General features: G+C 32.9%; 1 protein-coding gene across 1 annotated transcript in view; it reads right to left on the bottom strand.

Annotated features, from left to right (window-relative positions):
• Positions 1–3,759: 3,759 nt before the first annotated feature.
• Positions 3,760–19,966, bottom strand: part of LOC145664175 (uncharacterized) — a 58,123-nt gene continuing 41,916 nt past the window's right edge. Inside the window, exon 8 of the mRNA XM_081730601.1 lies at positions 3,760–13,506. The gene's annotated coding sequence lies outside the window, so the exon portion shown is untranslated. The remainder of the gene's footprint in view (positions 13,507–19,966) is intronic.

Here is a 19,966-nt window from a genome sequence, read left to right as displayed (position 1 = left end):
CAGATGGTTCTATCAAATGTAACTTAATTAAAACAATAGTAACAAATTTTAAAGCTTTAAAAAGTGTCCTGAAGAAGAGGAAGTTCATTTTGCACATTGTAACTAAGTTACAAGAGGTTTACGTCCTATCTGAACGGCGCATCCACCGAGTCAACTTTTGGAATATCCCCTTAAGGTAGCTTTCAACGCAGCTAAGGGAAACGTATGTGAGTGAGTAATAGAATTCTCCGTAGCAGAATGGATAAAGTCGTGGTTCGATAACCACAAGGTTCGTGATTCGAAACCCGTCGCCGAAATCAGATTTTTTAAAATCTTAATTCCTCAGTTCTGAAGATCTTTCTCTCCTTTCGTAATCATCTGATGCTCTAAAAAGAGTTCTTCACATTAATCCGACAACTGCCTAATGTGATCCTCGCAGTTCGAAAACTTCCCTTCTTATCTTTCACAAAATCAGAATTTTCGTCATAATACGAATGCTGTCCGATCATTTTTTCCCCAATTCTAAATCTGTGTATACAAATCATCCCTCTCTGTCTCCATACTTGAATCCCTCTCTCTCTCTCTCTCAATGTTACCCAGGAAGTCATATGGCTTGAGATCAAACCTTCGACTCTTGAAACCAAATGTAAGCTCTTTAGCAATGTGCTATCGTAGCTCTATAGGTTTGTTGTTAAAACCAGTGTCTTTTAGACTTTATTCGGGGGGGGGGGGGGGGAGGAGGAAGAGATTCTCCGGCGACATAAGATTTTCACTTTTTATTAGTGTATTACTATACATTTGATCAAAAAATACGTATTTATGAAGCTCAAGAGAGGGGGAATTACACCCTCCTGTCCTGCCCAAATGACGCCCCTGAAACATTTGCTTGCACTTACTGAAAAGAAATTCAATGAATCATTGAATAAAACTCGTTTCTGTCCGTAGATATTTTAGAGCTCTTGGCAATTTCCATAGATTTCTTAGGGAGCATCTTACTAGCTTGCACTCTTTAAAGAAGGAAAAGAATGAAACTAAAGATATTTATGAAGCTCTGGGAAGATTGTGTGACTTTCCTTTAATTTAGGCTCTTAAAAATATTTCAGAACAAACGAATGGAAAAGACTGTTTTAAAGCTATAACGTTGTAAACTTGATTCCTGTTTCTTTTTCAGCTGAATGGAAAGAGTGTACTACATCACACACACTGCTTTAAACAAGGAGAGGTGGAGGACGGGGAGGAGTTGGAATAAATACTAGAAGCAACTAATCGATTGATACATGTATTGCGGGAATGCATAAGAAAACTGGGCAAGAGTTTGTTATTCATTTGGACTTGGAATTTTTGTAACAAATTCTATGCCGCGGACTGTACCAAGGTAGATCTGCATTGGGTTTTCCAAAACTCGCAGCCATGCTCAACGCAGGGTGATGCTAGAGATAAAAATAAGAAAATATTAAGATTTAAACTCCGGGGTCTTGTTTCGGCGGTAGATCCCAGGAAAAAATACGACGATGTGGCAACATCTCACGGCAGACAGCAAAACAATTGTCTAACAGTAAGGCAGGGGTTACCACTACTCGGTGCGAAGTAGGAGCAAGTATGTGATTATCAACCAGGCGATCAGTGTTCAAATCAGGTTTGTTCCCCATACAGACTATCTTTTCATGCAAGTACAATCTTACATATCATGGTGAACAGTAGACAGTGTTTGGCAACTATAACCACCATGTTCTAATGTACCAACTTCGGGACTCAAACCAGGCCTCTAGCCCACTGGAAGTGAGCCTCACAGCCGCATTTTACACAACCAACGCGCATACCATGCATATGTATGAAATGTGTTTATGTGTTGCAGAACGTTACTACCGTATGTCCACTTTGTAGCCCAGCAGATACAAAGTTATACGTTCAGACGTGCGAGTGTACTATTTCTGTTTGTTTTTGTTCACTTTAACTGCACTGTTTTTGACGGTGCACTATTTTCCTACACTGTTTTGCACAGTGAAGAAAGGAAACGAAATATCAAATTTTGATTTTGAAAACGGAATCTATAAATCGATTTTTGAAAACTGAAAATTGATTTTCAAAACCGAAACCGAAAATCGATTTTTTGAAATTTTAACCTTTTAAAATATCTATTTTCAGTTTCCCAAAAAAAATCGATTTGGACAGCACTAGTAATAATTATGTATAATTCAGAACTAGTTTTTTCAATGGTGATTATATTATTGTGTTTCTTCAATTGCCACGTTAAATCGAGATTTTATGAAAATGTATATTGCGTGAGAGAAGTCTCCGATATAAAACACTATACAGTAAAAATAAATTGTTAACTATGGAAAAACTCTTATTCTCTTTTCTAACCTTAAGAATAAAAATTTGAAAAAAAAAAAAAAAGTACTTTACATAACAGAGGGCAACGCAAATTTAAAGAAAAGAAAAATATAAAGAAAAGGAAGAGAGTAAAATAACGCCTCTGTGTACACAACAAAATATTTGTTCATTGTGAGGAATTCTACCGCAAATAATAATAATAAATCATTTAAAGGTAAGTTATTCTAATTTAATACTAACGATGTTGAATACGTGCACCATATTTGCTTTGTAGATCACTGATTCATAAGGAAAATTATTTTCATTTTCTTTAATGAACTGAAAGTTTAACGGTTTGATTTTATTAATTTCCTCTTCAAATCTATTTAAATGTCTCCTACTTCATGATAGTTTTTTTTATATACAATTTAATATTTAATAACCAAATTTAAGTACTGTAAATTCTCTATTATCCACGATATCTCTTTCTTTTTCTTCTTTTTATGCAACGATAATTTATTAAAAGAAAATGTTGTTTAAAAAACTTTGTGACAAAATGTTGTTTTTAAAAAGTTCCAATCACAAATAAAGATATTTTAACAAGAAAAAAAAACAGATAACCGATTTTTTAATTCTTTTTCGTGAAAAAGCAAACCAACGATCTTGTAAGTACAGAAAGCTACTGTTTATTAAGCAATCATTGTATGTGTATCCCGTCTCCCACTGTAAATAAAAATTATAAGAAAGCATTTTAGTGTTGATTTGTGTCCCTTTACAGACATTTAGCTTATTTGCGGTTGCCTTGCCATACATTTCCGCGAATAACCGGGAGTTTACTGTACATTAAACATGAATCTAATGCAAAATTGTTTTGTAAAAATAATAACTTGAAGAAATCAGTATAATTACATCATCATTCAAATTCCAGTTCATTTTAGAGAAGAGAGAACTCCACAAAAATCAAAGGATTTTAAAATAAAGATGCCACAGGCTTGTACACTGTTAAGATCTGTAACTTTAACGTATTACATTTTGCATTAGAGTGCTACTTTTCTGTGATGTAATGTATTACTTCTATGGTCAATTAACGGTAATGAGTTATATTTTAAAAGTAACTTACCCAAGGCTGGAATCTTTCAATACGACATTACATCAAGCCAAATAAAGTGTTAACTAATTTCAACATACTTCACCAGCAAAAGTATTAAACCATGCTTTTTTTTTTCCAACAACTTTGGAATGAAAGAAACAATTTAGACATGATTTACCTTTAGGAAGCTTACATTTTTTTTTTGGTATGTCAAGTGACTATACTCAAATTCACGGATTTATTCCAGAGTTATTGATAAAAATATACACACAGGACATGCTTTTGCTGTCCATAATCCAGTAAACGGAATAATATATTGACAAAGAACACATGACATGCCCAGTGTATAATCACTTTATTAACCAAGATAGTTTGTCTTTTTAAGGATTAGATTAGAATAATAACAATGAAAACATTACAACAAAATTGCATCATCTAATGCTTTTTTTTTTTTTTTTTTTCACTTTTGCTAATCTTCATTTACTGTAAGATGTTAACGTTGTATGTAAACAATCAACAAATGTAGTTTACCATTACAAGAACAAGATTTGACAAATATATTTTTTTCATAATCAGATTCTTGCACAAGATCTCTTTTCAAATATTATTTCTGTTTAATACAGAAGTACAATTACTTGAAACAAGAAGTAAAGTTGGTCACAACAGGACAATAAATATTACATATGAAACATGTCCAATTACAACTATTGGAAGATTAAAAAATAATAGATTTGTATATCACGACAAATATATAATTATAAATTCCTGCAAGCTGAATGTCAAGCTCTTGTTCAGAATCAGTCTTAAGTCATTTAATTCACAGTTTTCGTTGTGGTAACAGTCGGATTATACAGAAACAGAACAAGGTGTAACATTAAGAAAAATATCAAGATATTAATGATGTTTCTTCTTTCTTTTTCGTAATAATACATTTAACTACATTTTTTGTGTGTGATAGTATCTGGAACTACTCTATAAAGTGCATCGTTCAGACTAATCCTACATTCAGAAGAAACAATCTATTGTCAAGTCATGTTCGACTCGAACAATTAGCCTATATTTAGCGGAACAGTACATTCTAGTGGCATAGCGTGGTGATGTATCTATCACTCAATGCTCGTTAATGGTAATGATTGTAGTATATGAGTGAACACCACAGAAAATTATTCAGTTGTTCATCCAGTAAAACAACAAAGGGGTGTGAAACTTTTATTTTATTTTTTATGTATTAGTAATTAAAAAAAAGTTTTGTTGATATTTATTTGTATGTATCCTGAAATTTTGTCAAAATTTGGGGTGGAAATCACTCAAGCAGGAAGTTAAAACGAAAAGAAACAAGCTTTTCAACGTTTAAATTACAATTTTTAATTTTCACCTTAACTGTTAAAGAAGCTAGACAATTTTATTTGTAAATGAGTAGATATACTACTCATTTTAGTGAATTTTCTTGAAAATCAAGATCTTCAGAAAATTATGCTCTATTCTTAAATAAACTTATTTGCAAATACGCAGAATAAAACACTTCATGGAATCTTAAAACACCGAGGTGTTTCTACCAACTGCGGAATTTTTAAAATGTACGTCGAAACTGTTGATTACATTAGTACAAAATATTTTTATTGTTTTATTTAACATTACACAGGGAGAATTAAATTTTCTGGACTAATATTATCTATTTAATTATTCGCGTGTAACGTTGGGGAGTTAAAAAGACTTCCGGCCTTATGAAATTAAAAAATCCATGGTCTGGTCTCAATTGAGACGATAAAGTATGATAAATGTCTTTCTTTCAACGCTTGGAGATGATGGATGGATAAATTCAAAAACATTTTTATGTCTTCTGTTTTCACACCACCTAGCGTAACATCAAATTCATGTACTATTTGGACTAATGTGTGACTGATTACACAAATGAAAAGAGTTCCAGCGAGAATGCCAAGCGCGAATCGAGTCGACCCCGCCTTAACAGAGACAACTTCGTAAAGAATTGTTAACGTATGCTTAAATTTGATGTTGAATTCTGCTCGTATTATTGTGAATGAAATTTCTAGTTTTACGTTTTAAAATTATTCCATTTTGTCTAAATAATTGAATGAGAATGTGGAACGAAACAGGAAAACTCATGGATACGATGTCCACCACAAACTATCTGACTTAGGAACCCTTGTACTAGAGGCGAGCCTCGTTCTGCCAATGAGTCGCCCTGTATTATTGCGATGTAAGTAATTAAGGTTAAACGAAATCGTGGAACATTACATTTTCATACTGCTACCGATTCCGGAAATTAATAAAAAATATATATATATACGGAAGAACCTTTACAGGCATCGTATAGGTCTGTATTTTCCGAGAGCTCTGAATTACATTAATAGTACTGCCCTCGAGATATGCATTTCAATGGAGCAATCAAGGACAAGGAAATGCCTTTAGTAGGTATGGTGCGAAAGTCTGTGTGATTAAACCAGCATTTTGGGAGAACAGTATAAATTCTTGTATTTACGCATAGATCCTCTAAATTAAGTCCATGTCAAATTCCCAGAGGGCGCCATAACCGTCCTGTTTACAAGGATGGTTTAACACGAATTGGAATAAATAAAGAAGCAGTTCAAAAGCAGTTAAATATCTGCAGCAATTGGACACGAAATTGTCGGAGAGCTCATGTTTCACTAATGCTTATGAATGATACCTGGTTGAGTAAGGAGATACATTAATAAGCACTATAAAAAGAATCTTGAATGTGAACGAATGGGTCCTGTATATTGTAGATGAGTACACTATAGTTTACACATAAAGAAAACAAACAATGAACCAGATATTTTCTAAAGGTAACATTTTTCAAGAGAAGAGCAGGTCAGTTTCTCTTATGCTTCCTGGTAAGAATGAAAAGTGGTCTTTGTAATGGAACCAACATTAGTTAGATTTATTAGCGATCAGCAAGTGGCCACTAATGCCATTTCCACAGTTTTACTACCGATGAGGAAGTTTTAGTTTGTAATTCTACTATATACCAAGTGCGACTATGAATACTTTAACATAAAATAAATAGATAAAGTCTGTTAGACAGTGAAAATGATCACGCATTAGAGCTTTCAATTTCATCATGTAGAAGTCAACCACTAGAGGATGTTTGCTGCCATCTAATGGCAAGATACGTATAACTACATTCGCAAAAAAACAGAAAAAAGAAATCATTCAAGAGCTACTGTATGGAGTAACGGACGAATGTAAGTCACCGTTACCCGTTAAGACGTGAACGGATCGGCCCATTAACAAACTTGACCGAATTAATTGCTCTAACTGTTGTAAAAAAGAATCCAAAATTCGCTTTCAATAGTTATCGTTGCAAAAAGAATCAAAAATTCGCTTTCAATAATCATCGTGTGCACTAACAGACAAACATGTCACCGTTATCCGTTAAATGTTAACGGATTGACTCCATTAACGAGCTTGGCCGAGATAATTGTTCTAGCTTCCTATTGAAAAAAGAATTCACAAATTTGTTTTCAATAGTTATCGTGTGCACTAACGGACAAACATGTCACCGTTATCCGTTAAGTGTTAACGGATTGACTCCATTAACGAGCTTGGCCGAGATAATTGTTCTAGCTATCTATCCAAAAAAGAATTCACAAATTTGTTTTCAATAGTTATCGTGTGCACTAACGAACAAACATAAGTCACCGTTATCCGTTAAATATTAACGGATTGACTCCATTAACGAACTTGGCCAAGATAATTATTCTAGGTATCTATTACAAAATAAATAAATTAAAAAATCGCTTTCGCTGAAGGGTTATCGTGAGGAGTAATGGACAAACTTAAGACAAACTTATCCGCTAAGATGAAGGATTTACTTCGTAACCTCGACCGGGATAATGGTTCTGGCTATAAATTGCAAAAAATAGGATTCAAGAATTCACTTTATTTCAAAAGTTATCGTGTGTACTAACGAACGTAACGAATTGACGTAACAACATGAGAATATTTAAGTCCCACTTGCGTGATCCTAATAAAAAAAAAGAGTATATTAATCAAAAGGATTTGACAAAACGAAAATTATAATCAGGTGTAAACTATCAGAAACCAAACTCATACTTACTAGCTCACACTTCAACTTGCCGCGGACAAGAAGACGAACACAGAGAGAGAAATTGAAATCTCAGGGGCAGAAGAGATTGCTAATAACTCGTTAAGGAAATGCACATGCAGGGGAAAGAGAAAGGTTATTTGATGATAATAACTTTCAGTGTAGACAATAAAGGATAAAATCTTAAGATTGAAGTTAAACTCACACAAAAGATTGACTTACGTGTTACCAAAGTTATACTATTGTTACCTAAGTTTTATTTAATAAAATATTTTTTCTATTTTAGGCCCACTTTTGAAAATGTACTTGTCAATGAACCCGATTCCTGCATAATAAAAGCTGGGTGTGAAACACACAAGACAGTTGTAAAACGGATGAGTTTGCTTTATTTCTGTAGTGTTACTCGTTGTTTAGTGTACTCTGGTATTATATTGTCATATCTGCAACACACAAATCACGTATTGCCTTTTTTTTATCTCATTGTAGATCAGATATTTTCACCTCAACGTGCAAAATTCTGTACACTCAGTTTGAAGGATAAGAATTCATTCAACAATAGAATTTTCAATGACTGTATCTAAACATGAGATTGTTTGCTTCTTTTTCTTCCGCACGATTTTAGAAATTGCTGCAAGGGAGGAAAAAGAAAAAAAAAAAGAACTTTTTACTACTTTATAATGGTTCGGGAACGTTCTATAGCAAGCATAAACAGCATGAACAATTAATTTTCTACTTAGTAAATATAAGTTACAATTGCTTTTCTCTTTGTTAGTTGATTTGATTGATAAATGTCCTATATTTCATCCTGTAACTGGGTCTGTAAGGATAAGAGAATATCTGAATAAAAGAATATATGATATTATTATATATTCACATAAATTATCTCATCTATACCAAATCCTACATGGTCATTTCTGTCAGCTACTTGGTGTGTTTTCAAAAGCGATATGTTGCAACAACTTTGAAGCTCAACATTTCGTTCCGCTGTAGAGACAATATCAACAGAAAGACGTGGTAAATAAAGGTAAGTGATAGAGGCGAATAAAATGGATAATTTGCTAACACTAGATGTTTGTTCACACACCCAGAAACGACTTTTAAAATTCTGAAAAATACTTTGAAGATTGAGACAACTTTTATTGCTGACTCATGATCACGATCAGATGCTCTTTGACAAAATCGAATCTTACTAATGATAAAATTACACGTCAAACTGATAGCTCCATGTGTAGAGAGACTGCTAGGGAGGTGGGAGATTATATTCTTGACCTGTACGCTCAACGTTCAGATTAATACATGGGTAATTATATCGTAATTCAGATATCCAGAGAACACTTCAAAAATATACAATTGTGATTTTAATAAGATTCATTGCTTACAACTTCTTAACCAATCAACAATTTCAATGCTCTCTTGTCATCAACTGTCAATTTCAATGTAGAATCCGTTTTATTGTTTGGATATTTACTTCCTAACAGACAGTTACTATAGAATACATAAACGTTTATGTAAGTCTAACTAATTTCTTTACAAAGTTTTCTTGAAAGAGATATTGTTATAAAGAGAACTTTATCCTTGATTGTACATGTCTAATTTAAGAAGATTTCATTCCAATAACTTAACTGGATACAACATCACACCTTAAAACAATATCTTGGAGATGACCAACTTTAGAATATACATTCTTTTTATTTATTTCTCAATTCTGAACAAGTATCTTCAGAATTCAGAAAATTGTCAGTTCTTAGAAAATATTCGGACACCTCTAACCTAACGAAGATTGTGAAATAATTACATCTTATTTTCCATACTTTGGACATCTTTATATATATATATATTCTGGAATATAAGAGTGAAGCTCGTATATATACTCTTACCTTATTTAATCAGAAAGACATTGAAAGTTCTATATAAAACTAAATCTCTAATAAACATAACGTATGTTCTTGAACAACAACATACGTAATATAGTATATATGTATATGTTTTAACAATGTGTATATATTTTATAATAATTAAACATTCATATTTAATGAAGACACAGTTATGGTATTTAGAAATATGGACGGTAACATATAATTGACCTACTATATTTACAAGTGTAAAGGCTTTTCTTTTAACATTTAATATTTTTCTTTAGTTTATACGTACTGAAGTAATTTATTTCAGACACACTACGCTATTTTAATACATTCCAGTCTTCTACTGTTTTGAAAATTTACATTAAAACTGTTTATTTCTACCATTACAGAAATAATATTATCATAAATTCTATGAGCTTCTCATATATTACTAATAGGAAAAAAATCAATGCTGGTGTTGATGATTAACATAGTCTTCTTACAAATACTATTACGAACTACTAAAATGTGGCGATAAATAAATGGTCAAGACACGCAACAGAACACTAGATAGCGCAATAAATGACTTATTGTGAAGTACAGCACAATAGAGAGAAATAAACATTTAGAATGGATTAGGGAGATTATCACGTTGCTGTGCTATAACTACACAAAATGTGAAATTCACCTTCGGACATTTTCAACACGTTAAAGAAGCTGAATATTACATTACTGCTTGTCTATCGAATCATCAAAAGGTTGTGACACTAAGGGTGGAGCTCTTAATATCCGCTGACAAAAGCAAAAGTGAAGCTTTCCACAAGATCTGCATAAACCCACCACGTAAAATCCATCTAAAAATGGCGTCGGCTAAATGGGCGACTTCATATCTACAGTAGATTAGTCTTTCAGTAACACCTCAACCCATTTGATTACAATTTGCGGTCCACTTGAAAACATTGTTGGCAGAAAGTATTCTTTGGTGCAGGCAAACTTTCCAGTAGCAACCGTACACAATATGCTTTATAACTCGTTTCAGAAACTCAACGGCCAATGAAGGCTAATGTCTATGACTGGTGCACTGTACTTATAATTATTGTATCCCAGTTATAAAGCATGAATAGTAAGACATCTTTATAATTGTTTTAATATTAAAAAAAAAAAATAATTAACAGCATTTATTACAGCAAATGTTAACATATCAATCTAGATTACGAGAAACTAAGATCTGATGAATTTAAACCTTTATATATAGCTCACTCAATCAATATAGATAAGCAAAATTAAGTTGCCCTGATATCTATACAAATTCCTCTCAACTGTTGTAATATAGGGTATGTAACCATTGTAAACAATAAGTGAGTTTCAGTTCATCACGTATCATTAAGTTCTTTTGCTTTTTCTTCGTCTTTTCTTTCTGAATGATTTATGCTAGAAATGGTTATTGATTTCATTGGAGATCTCTATAACGAATGATACTCTTATTTTCGTGTTCAAAATGATTTATAAAAAGCAGCCGTTTATAAAACCGCCAGAGTGCTTTACCACTTTATGTATGGACAGAATCCATACTAAATCAACCTGTTCCCAACATTGGCACACTGTACAATTAAACAATAGCAAAGAGGAAAAAAAATGTACAAGACATTTTCCTTACTAAGTAAAAGGAAAAATAATGCATGAATATTCTACTACATTGAAGATTTGAAGAAAGAAAAAAAAAAAAAAAGAAAAAAATCAAATTATATGGCATTATACATATTATGGCACATATTGCGAGTATGTAAATACTCTAACGAGAACAGAAAAGGACATTCGATGGTAAAATAATGAATAACGATGACACTGTAACATCCACAAGTTAATTCCATTTTAATGAAATATCCTCCTTAAAAACTGATGAACTGACCACTGTCTTTATATGTAAGTATACGTAAGTCTTTATACATACACAAAAAGGTACAATACACTATACTAAAAAAATGAAAGACCAAATAATTGACACAAATTATTAAGTGTGGCGAAGAATGCTGCAAAGCGTGAAACAAGGCAGTGAGTAGTAAGTCTTTTTTGACTTAAGGTTGGTGTAAAGGGACAAGTTTTGCCGATAGATGTCACTAAGGTCTTCATATCTCTCTCATGTATTTTTTACCTTTTACGAAAATTTACAATTTCTCTTACAAATTTTAACCTAGAGACTTCAAATTTTTAGGAAAGGAACTTCATAATCTATCGAAGGCAACAATCCGTGCCGATTTTTCATTTAGAATTTTCTTCATTATTGAAACAGTTCCACTGTTAAAAGTTTGGACATCCAACTCAACAATAAAGCCATTTTAACAATGAAGAAAATTCTAAATAAAAATTGGCACGGATTGTTGCCTTCAATGGGTTATGAAGTTCCTTCTCTAAAAATTTGAAGTCTATAGGTTGAAATTTGTAAGAAAAATCGTGTATTTTCGTGAAAGGTAAAAAATACATGAGAGATATACGAAGACTGTAATGACATCTATCTGTAAAACTTGTCCCTTTAAACTAATCTTAATTACGAACTTACAGATATTGCAAAATTGCTCACTTTGTGTCTTCGTAGTCGTTACTTTAATTGAATATTTCCTTCCTCTCTGGAAACGTCATCAGCACCATTTTTATTACTGAATCATCGGATCCTTGCTTTTGTTTTCTTTAAAGAACAATTAGTGCAAAGTATTCATTGACTTCATGTCAATTTTTGATTGCCCTTAATAATTGTCCCTATATTTTTCAATTCATTGTTTTTACAAAAACACTATTCACATTAATAAATTACTCCTACGTGGTTGTCCCTCAATTTATTTTTGGTTGTTGTAAACACTAATTTCACTACTAGATTTAACACTTCGCAAAGATGATTAGTACCTTTATTAAGGAACCTAAACATGATCTCAACAGGTGTTTTCTGATGATATTTACATTACTTCAAAAATTGGATCTGGACATATTGTCTTTACTTGAAGCTGAATTAACACTTGAAGATTATTTCACAAATCCACACCCGGTGTCAACAATAATGTAGAACTAGCTATAATAATAATAATAATAATAATAATAATAATAAAAACTCATTGAGAAACTACGCAAGCCCACATAAGTGTTCAACCACCTTAGTACTAAAATTCACAAAATTTGCGAAATGTTAAATCTGCCAGTGAAATTAATGTTTACAACCACCAAAAATATATAGAGGGACAATCACACAGGGCATAAATTATTAATGTCAATAGTGTTTTAGTAAAAACAGTGAACTGACGGGAAATACAGGGACAGTTATTTAAGGCAGTCAAAAGCCGAAATTAAGTCACTGGATACTTTTTGAAAGAAAACAAACCTTACAAGAGGAGACGTAAAAGTAAGGAACCAGTGATATAATAATAAAAAAATGCCGATGACGTTCTCAGAAAGAAAGGATATATTCAATTACAATAACAAACATGGAGACACAAGGTAAGCAACTTTTCTTATGAATATGTGCCCTATAGCTTCTGTAAGTAGATCTTATAGAGATCGGGTTTTCATACTTGTTTTGAAAGTAATGAATCTTCCGTTTGGTGTGTATATAATATCATCGCTACATTATTTTAACGTAACAAAACGCACGAAGCATTTTTAGTGCTTTTTGGCATTCTGCACTAAAGGCTATCGCTAGTCTTAAGATGTTTCTACAAATTACATTTAACTTCAACGATATTAGACTATTTAAAAATAAATAAATAAATAAAACTAACGGTGCACGAGCTCAGAAGCAGATGACTTCCACGTTGAAAATTCTTTTGTATCATTTCATAAATAAACAAAACTCGTAATTACACACTCACAAGGACAGCTTCCTTATCAATTCTTCTCGAACGTTTATAAATCAAATTAACACATAATAAATTAAACTTAAATAAAACATGAATCAATGCCACTATTATACACAAGAAATACAAAACAACAAAGTTAGAGAGAGGCAGAGAGCAACTTTTTTCCATTGGCAGTAATTTGCCAATGATATAACAAAATATTCTTATAAGCAAATATAATTACGATATTTAAAAAAAATAAATAAATAAAAAATAAAAAATATAATAATAAAAATAAATAAATAATCTTCTTAAGACTTTATAGGCACATATGCATTTATCAGTAAATTTTTCCTTCGTTGATTCTGTTGTGCCCTGAAAGACAGAAAAATAACAATCAATAATCTTAATTTAACAAATTTAACATATATATACGTATATACGTATCGTCCATAAAAATAAATATAAAGGCTTAATGGCTGGGCAACTAGTAAATGAAAACTATTACTTTAATAATTTAATTATTGCTAACAGTTTTTAGTGATATAAAGCGAATAACTAGAAAGAAATAAGATTTCACTTTTTGGATCAAAAGATCTAATATATTTCAGACAAAAATTTTCTTGTGAGCCTTATATCTCAAGAACTACATATAGTGTAGCAAAACTCAATTTAGGGGCCGTTCAAAAATCTTGTAGTCCTTGATCGAAGATCCAATACATTCCATTCAATCAACAATTTTCTTGTATGTCTTATATCTGGAGAACTACATATAGCGTAGTCAAACTCAAACTACCACTTAACTCAGTATGATGTGCTTATTCCGTGTATATATATATATATATATATATATATATATATATATATATATATATATATATATATATATATGAAAACTCTATTTAGGGGCCTTCAAAAATTATGTGGCCCCTAATTCAAGAACTAATAATTGGTCAAGATCGCAATCTTTTGATCCATTTTTTGGATCATTCCTAATTACGGTAATATTCAGATAACGGCAGAAAACTTGTAAACAAAAATTGACATATCTTATTTCAGCTACTTTCATCACCAGCAATTACGAAGTAAAAACCTTTCAAAACTCTCCTAATTCACTGTGTATAACTTCTCTGTCATCCAAGAATATCTTGTCAATTCTTTACAGTCACACTATCTCTTTAATTCGCCTTGTGATCAATCGTGTATTTATTGGCGACAGGAATTTTTTCACTCAAACTGTTTTCGCATGTAGTCATGACTGTTAATATTAATAATTTTTGAAGTAGTGATTGTACGCATAGGGTTATTGGTAATTTTGAATTGTTATTTTCCGGCACCGAGAAGGATACGTTTATAGAAAACATTTCAAAGGATATTAAAATGTTCTTATTCCCTCTTACGATGTCTATTTGAATCAAAATATCATGATAAAAACCAAGTTCTATTAAGTGCTAATTACTTTTAAAAAACGTTTCCTCACTTTCCCGATTTTATGAATACAAAATGAGGAAATAAAAGATTGTAGAAATTGTATCCTTCCTCTTCAGAAAAGAAATTTTCGAAAACGCAAGGACAAGTGTTACTCATTTTTAATAACAAGTTTATATATCGAGTTTAATCTCTAACTTGAGGAGATGATGAAATACTCTACTTATGACGTACATTCTTGGTTCCTCTCCCCTTATATGCATTTTAATGAAAATGACATGATAACACCCTGCATTTGGTCAAGTGCTATGTTCAAAAATTAATTTAAACTGTTTCACTCTTTTATTTTTTTCCGTAATGATGGCAATGCCGAGGTTACTTTTATGTGAGAAAAACATCGCAGAAATGCTCTCCTTAGAAGCGGAAGTAAGTATGCCAAGCCAACGTTGTGGATTTACATAGTGAACAAACATATAGTTAGCTTTATATGATTTAGGTACCACTTCAAGTAGTGTAGCCACAGGTCTCCTTAAGTACCCTACATTTCTCTATACACCATTTAACTCCGAAGTCTCACACACGGAGAATGTCATCTATTTGGATATTTGTCTTTATATTAAAAGACTTGGATACTCCTAACACAACCCATTAATATTTACTGACAGATGCTATGGAGTGCATCTTAAATTAATAAAATGACGGAGTTTACCTTTGCAACCGTGATCCTTTTCTTGTAGTTTACATTTCGACTCGCTCTGGAATCATGTTAATAATAACTAACTAACTAACTAACTCTATGGCCTATGGAACCCGGAGGTTCAGTGCCGCGTTCACAAAAGCTCTCCACTGACTTCTATCCTTAGCTAATTGCATCCAGTTTCTACTTTGTATTCCTATCTCTGCGAGATCCATCTTAATATTGTCCTCCCATCTGCGCCTAGGCCTTCCTAATGGTCGTTTTCCTATGGGTCTACCAGTCAAGATTTTGAAAGCGTTTCTACTTTCTTCCATTCTAGCTACATGACCTGCCCACCTAAGCCTCCTAGACTTGACAACCCTAACAATGTTGGGTAAACCGTATAAACTATGTAGTTCCTCGTTATGAAGCTTCCGCCATTCCCCATTCTCGTTCCTCTTGGGTCCGAATATTCTTCTCAGGATCCTGTTCTCAACTACTTTCAGTCTATGTTCTTCCCTCAGAGTAAGCGACCATGTTTCACAACCATACAGAATAATAGGCATGATTATCGTTTTATATATTTTAAGCTTCAAATTCCTCGACAGAATTCGCGACGACAAGAGATTTTGTACCGAATAGTAACACGAATTTCCTGCTTTTAGTCGACATTTAATTTCTTCGTGAATATGATTTTCGTCTGTTAATATTGATCCTAAATATTTGAAAGTATCCACTTTATCAAAAGCATTTTTAATATTTTAACGCCTCCACAATTTGCCGTATTACGGTCCCGACGCACTTCCATGTATTTAGTTTTCTCTGCATTTACTTCTAAACCCATGTCCCTGCAAGCGTTTAATAAGATCTCTGCATTTATTTCTACTGTTCTCCTATCATCCCCTATTAAATTTACATCATCAGCATATGCCATAACCTGGTGAATGCCGTTCAACTCTAGGCCCTGGTTGCTATCTTTGATTTTCCTTATAGCGTATTCTAGAACGAAGTTAAATAATAATGGCGACAACGCATCTCCTTGTTTCAGGCCATTTTCGACGTGGAAGCTCGTGGACAAAAATTTTCCTACCCGGACTTTACTTTGGGATTCACTTAAACATATCTTAATTAATCTAATTAGCTTTCTCGGTATTCCAAGTTCTGTAAGAACGTTGTATAATGTTTCTCTCCTAACCGAGTCGTAAGCCTTTCTAAAATCAATAAATAGTTGATGTACCGGGGTGTTGTATTCCCACTTCTTTTCGAGTATTTGGCGAATGGTAAATATTTGGTCGATAGTTGATCGATTTCGTCTAAATCCGCACTGATAATCTCCAATAATTTCATCTGCGTATGGGGTCAATCTTGCTAACAGAATATTTGAAAGGATTTTATAGGATGTTGACAGAAGAGAAATGCCTCGATAATTATTACAGTCAGTTTTGTCGCCTTTCTTGTGAATTGGAACAATGATTGATTCTTTCCACTCTTGTGGCAATTCTTCCTTGTTCCAGATAAGGAGAATGAGTTTGTGTACCTTGTTCCACAATTTTTCGCCTCCAGCTAAAATTAACTCAGCCGGAATTTCATCTACACCCGGAGATTTGTGTTTCTTCAATTTCTTTATAGCGGCTTCCACTTCTATTCGATTGGGTTCTGGAATATACGGTTCTGCGGTGTGTATCTCCTTTTCTCCACGCACATTAGTTTTTGGCTGCGTGTTCAGCAAATCGTCAAAGAAATCTTTCCATCTATTTAAGAGGCTATCCGTATCGGTGAGAACTGTTCCGTCAGATTTCTTTAATATATAAGCACGAGGTTGATAGCCTTTCTTAAATTCGCTGATCCCCTTATACATGTCCCGAATATTTTTATTTTTACTATTATCTTCAAGTTCCTTAATTTTAGCTTTCAAAAAATCCCGTTTCTTTGTTCTAAAAGTTTTGGAAGTTTCCCGCCTGATATCTGCGAAATTTTGTGTAGTTGTTTCATTCGGATTTTGTAGCCACCGTAATTTTGCCTGTTTTCTCTTCTCTGCTAGTTTAATGTATTCTTGGTCGAATCATGGTTTGTTCCTACGTATTTCCGCGTGTCCCAATTTTTCTATTGCTGAACTTTTAATGCTATCTCCAATTTCAATCCAAGTATCCTCAACACTAGTGCACTCCGAGACTTCTAAAACCGCGAATCTATTCGAAACTTCAATCTGGTATTCCTCTCTTACCTGGCTCTCTTCTAATTTAATTAAATTAAATCTCTCCGTTTTCGGACATTGAATATTACCTTTATTCAACGATAATCTCTCCCGTATTATCGCTACTACCAGGTAGTGATCAGTGTCACAATCAGCCCCTCTAAACGACCGGACGTCAATTATGCTAGACGGTCTTCTTCTATCTACTAAAACGTGATCAATTTGATTATGTGTTTTTCCGTCTGGTGATTTCCAAGTATATGAACGTCGCGATGTGGGAATTTTGTACTCTTCACGATTAGGTTTTTGGATGTTGCAAAGTTCACGAGTCTAACACCGTTGTCATTACTTTCCTTATGCAAACTTTCGTTCCCTATAATCGGTTTGAAAATATCCTCTCGTCCTACCTTCGCATTGAAATCCACTAATAGAATCTTCATATGGTATCGCGGGAGTTGGTCAAATATCCGTTCCACTTCTTCGTAAAAACTATCTTTTATATCGTCACCCTTATCTTCAGTTGGAGCATGTACATTTAAAACAATAATATCACACCACCGTCCCTTAAGAGTAATAAAAGAAAGTCTGTCAGTAACAAATTCAACCCGTTTAATTGCTGGTAATATTCGTTTGTGAACGAAAAAACCCTGTTCCTAACTGGTGATTTTTATTTCCTTCCCCGTAAAAGAACGTAAAATTTCCGGAATTCTCAGATCCATTTCCTTCCCACCTAACTTCCTGAACTCCTACTAAGTCCATCCTGTATTTCTCTAACTCACAATAATAATAATAATAATAATAATAATAATAATAATAATAATAATAATAATAATAATAATAATAATAATAATAATAATAATAATAATAATAATAATAATATTATTATTATTATTATTATTATTATTATTATTATTATTATTATTATTATTATTATTATTATTATATTTTTTTGCAGGCTGAAATTTCTATAATACCATCGTTGTCTGCCTATGTAAGTCCTGTGAAGAAAATGAACCCCGAATTCTCGGACTCAACTGGATTTCTTTAACCTTATTCTGTTTACATTTCGAAACTGAATAGAGTTAAAGAAATCTAGTGGAATTCGGGGTTTTTCTTCACAAGACTTACATAAATAGAAAATGAAATTTTTGAGTTTTATGTCCCACGCTTATGCCGGTTAGGCTAAAGGAGACGGTGATGATGAGTAATGAATGAAATGGTGGAATGAAGAAAGTGGGAGGAAACGGGAAAACCCCGAGAAAACCCACGGTGTTTCTCAACCACAAAGTTCACTTGACGGGATCAGGGTTTGAACCAGAGACCCCTAACACCAGAGATGAACGCTCTACCACTGAGCCACAGCGGCCCCTTTTCATAAATAGAGAATGATGGTATTATACGAGTTCAGCCTGGAAAGAAAATAACAAATGGTTGCGAACATGACTCCACAGCAAATCGAAAATCAACATAAATTAAAAGAAGAGGTTTATGGGAGCACCGGTAAGCTGGCTGTCATATCATTAACGCAGTTCATTGTTATGATGACCATCAAACGACTTCATAACTCACGTATGACTACAGCAACACAAATAGTATTCAACTGGTATGTATAACTTTAGTAGTTTCTCTTATTACTATTTAAATATAAAGTTTGTCTTTTATTAAATTTATTTCATTTTCTTATTGTTGTTCTAGGTCTTGATTATTTCTGAGTTTCACTGAGATTGATTTGTTCCGAAGCAGATAGCAGTCACGACGAAACACAACTCACAACATTAACATTCTATATTCTTATGATGTCTCATTCATGCAGCCGGGTAAAAGTTATTAATTTATCATAATTTGGTTTCATATTGTTTATCTATTAGTTAAAAGTTACATAAATATGAATGAATTATAGGAATCTACTGGATTTTTTTTTGTATCAAATGTGAATGATTTATATCAAATAATTTTTGAAGTAGAATAGCATGTAGTTGCTTATTAGTAATTTTGAATGGTTATTTTGCGACATCGAGAAGTTTAGACCTGTGTCATTCCAACACAGTTTTGATGAAGTTGTTTATTATGAGTATCATGTTCCGAGCCAGCTGTTGAATTCTTGGCAATCGACACTTCTTTGCCATTGGCACCTGCCTTTACATCACCGACACGCAGAACCAACTAAGAAAACCCTTATTTCTAAGATGGCAACTGAGTGGTTGAGTCTTAATATATCGCTTTTTGCTTTCTTTTCATACTTTGCAGATACTTCCAGTCATGTTCAAATTGTTTACCTATTACGTTCGACTTATGATCAATTCCAATGACAGTTTCGTCATAGAATTGCGTGAGATACGACAGTGTAATCTGTACATACTTACTTGTGCATAATTAAAAAAAAAAAATCCAGTTTCTATTATAGTACTTAAAATAATATAACTAGACTATACACAGTAAATTTTAAAACCGGAAAAGAGCCAAAAGTTCACAATGGAAACAAGCAGGTCAAAACGTAAATGAGATGCAGAAACCATCAGCACGGCGATCCATCAATT

This window comes from Thermobia domestica, chromosome 11, assembly GCF_964235325.1.
Source record: "Thermobia domestica chromosome 11, izTheDome1.hap1.1, whole genome shotgun sequence".
NCBI classification, from domain to species: domain Eukaryota; kingdom Metazoa; phylum Arthropoda; class Insecta; order Zygentoma; family Lepismatidae; genus Thermobia; species Thermobia domestica.
The sequence above is the reverse complement of the archived record's forward strand: the minus strand, read 5'-3'. Positions and strand labels throughout refer to the sequence as shown.